The sequence below is a fragment of the Capricornis sumatraensis genome, chromosome 7 (assembly GCF_032405125.1).
Source record: "Capricornis sumatraensis isolate serow.1 chromosome 7, serow.2, whole genome shotgun sequence".
Lineage (NCBI taxonomy): Eukaryota > Metazoa > Chordata > Mammalia > Artiodactyla > Bovidae > Capricornis > Capricornis sumatraensis.
In genome coordinates this window covers 84305532-84308513 of record NC_091075.1, presented here as the reverse complement: position 1 = coordinate 84308513, position 2982 = coordinate 84305532, and the positions used below count along the sequence as shown (strand labels likewise).

Below are 2982 nucleotides of genomic sequence, written 5' to 3'. Positions count from 1 at the left end.
CTTCTCAGTGCTCATTGTAAGTCAGTTATTTAACATTTCCTTGGACTTATACTCTCAAATTTAGAAAACAGAGATAAAAACATTTAACTCATATGGTTTGGGGCAACATTCATGGAACTTAAACATGTACTGATTTTGGTAATATCTGCCTTGTGATACTGATGGTACTGGTCATGGTGGTTGTAATTCCTGGAGCTGCAGCTGTTGAAAACCTTATAAATATTAATTACAGCAAGAGTCCAAGTGAGTTCAAATACTGCAGAAAACATTTTATTAGAAATTTCAATAAATAATATTTCACAGCATATTATATAGGTTATATATAATTATATACAATTATGATGTAGATATAAATATCTTTATATATTCAAAATAAACACTAACTTTGATTACCAAAAATTACATAACGAATGAAATGATTACTGCTTCATTGTAATTTGCACTATTTCAAGCAAGATGTGCTACTGGATGGAGACTGAACACCCAGACACATACCTAAAGGCAATATAGAAAATCTAACACATAATTCTTTCTTATTGTGTTTATTATTAAGACATATTATGTGATCCATTTTCTTAACAAATTAAGTTGATAAGGTAATGTTAGCTATAAGGACGATGCTGTACAGGAGATTTCTAGAATTTATTCATCTTTCATAAATGCAATTTTGTACCTGTTGAACAGCAGCTCCCTGTTTCTCTCTCCCCCCAGTCCCTAACAACCAGCAAACTTCTACTCTTTAATTCTAGAAGTTTGACAATTTTAGACACTTTATATACATGGAATCATTCAGTATTTGTTCTGTGACTGGCTTATTTCACTAAGCTTAATGACTTCAAGTTTCATCCATTTTGTAAGAGAAGAAATTATTTACTTTGTTTTTAAGGTTGAATACTATTCTATTTTTTTTTTTTTTGTATATGTCACTTTTTCTTTATCCACTTATCCATCAATGGACATTTGTGTTATTTCCACATCATGGCTACTGTGAATAATGCTGCAAACATCACCTTTTTTAAATAGAAAGATTTCAGGAAAATACAGAATCCTTGAGTTAATAAGGATAACTTTTAATGCTGGATATTCACATGGAACGCAAAGTAGAAATATATAAACAAGATCATGGTGTTGTATTTTCATTATTTAAAATTTTGTTTTAAATGCATTTTATACTTTGATATGCTTTAATTTTACTTAACATCTTTGCTGTACTAAGAAAGTACAAAGTGGAAAATATGTGTGATTTAAATATTTTTTTAAAGTTTTATATTGTAATAATGACAGTGATATAATTTGCTATGTCAAAATTCATTTCATTTCAGTTCAGTTCAGTTGCTCTGTTGTGTGCAACTCTTTGTGACCCCATGGACTGCAGCACACCAGGCCTCCCTGTCTATCACCAATTCTTGGAGTTTACCCAAACTTATGTCCATTAAGTTGGTGATGCCATCCAACCATCTCATCTTGTCGTCCTCTTCTTCTCATACCTTCAATCTTTCCCTGCATCAGGGTCTTTTTTAATGAGTCAGCTCTTCGCATCAGGTGGCTAAAGTATTGGAGTTTCAGCTTCAACATCAGTCTTTCCAATGAACACTCAGGACTGATCTCCTTTAGGATGGACAGGTTGGATCTCCTTGCAGTCCAAGGGTCTCTCAAGAGTCTTCTCCAACACCACTGTTCAAAAGCATCAATTCTTTGGTGGTCAGCTTTCTTCATAGTCCAACTCTCACATCCATACATGACTACTGGAAAAACCATAGCCATGACTAGATGCAGATGGTGATTGCAGCCATGAAATTAAAAGATGCTTACTCCTTGGAAGAAAAGTTATGACCAACCTAGATAGTATATTCAAAAGCAGAGACATTACTTTGCCGACTAAGGTCCGTCTAGTCAAGGCTATGGTTTTTCCTGTGGTCATGTATGGATGTGAGAGTTGGACTGTGAAGAAGGCTGAGCGCCAAAGAATTGATGCTTTTGAACTGTGGTGTTGGAGAAGACTCTTGAGAGTCCCTCGGACTGCAAGGAGATCCAACTAGTCCATTCTGAAGGAGATCAGCCCTGGGATTTCTTTGGAATGAGCTATGCTAAAGCTGAAACTCCAGTACTTTGGCCACCTCATGCGAAGAGTTGTGAAGTTGCTCAGTCGTGTCCGACTCTTTGCGACCCCGTGAACTATAGCTTACCAGGCTCCTCCATCCATGGGATTTTCCAGGCAAGAGTACTGGAGTGGGCTGCCATTTCCGTCTCCAGGGAAACTTCCCAACCCAGGGATCGAACCTGGGTTTCCTGCATTGTAGGCAGACGCTTTACCGTCTGAGCCACAAGGGAACTCATTGGAAAAAGACTCTGATGTTAGGAGGGATTGAGGGCAGGAGGAGAAGGGGACGACTGAGGATGAAATGACTGGATGGCATCACTGACTCGATGGACGTGAGTCTGAGTGAACTCTGGGAGTTGGTGATGGACAGGGAGGCCTGGCGTGCTGCAATTCATGGGGTTGCAAAGAGTAGGACATGACTGAGTGACTGAAATGAACTGAACTGAACTGACTAGATGGATTTTTGTTGGCAAAATAATGTCTCTGCTTTTTAATATGCTGTGTAGTATTACTTAATTCTCTTGTTAAATTATAGAGCACATATATTAATCACAGAATAAATTGTTATCAGTATTTCAATGAAACTCTGCTGCTGCTAAGTCGCTTCAGTCGTGTCTGACTCTGTGCGACCCCATAGACGGCAGCCTAACAGGCTCCCCCGTCCCTGGGATTCTCCAGGCAAGAACACTGGAGTGAGTTGCCATTTCCCTCTCCATGCATGAAAGTGAAAAGTGAAAGGGAAGAAGCCGCTCAGTCGTGTCCTACTCTTAACGACCCCATGGACTGCAGTCTACCAGGCTCCTCCGGCCATGGGATTTTCCAGGCAAGAGTACTGGAGTGGGGTGCCATTGCCTTCTCCGAATGAAACTCTACTAACCACT

General features: G+C 38.8%; 1 non-coding gene across 1 annotated transcript; it reads right to left on the bottom strand.

The window, feature by feature from the left end:
* Positions 1 to 2259: 2259 nt before the first annotated feature.
* On the bottom strand, positions 2260 to 2331 carry TRNAC-ACA (transfer RNA cysteine (anticodon ACA)). Its single transcript has one exon. It is a non-coding gene; the product is annotated as a tRNA-Cys (tRNA).
* Between the last annotated feature and the right edge of the window lie 651 nt (positions 2332 to 2982).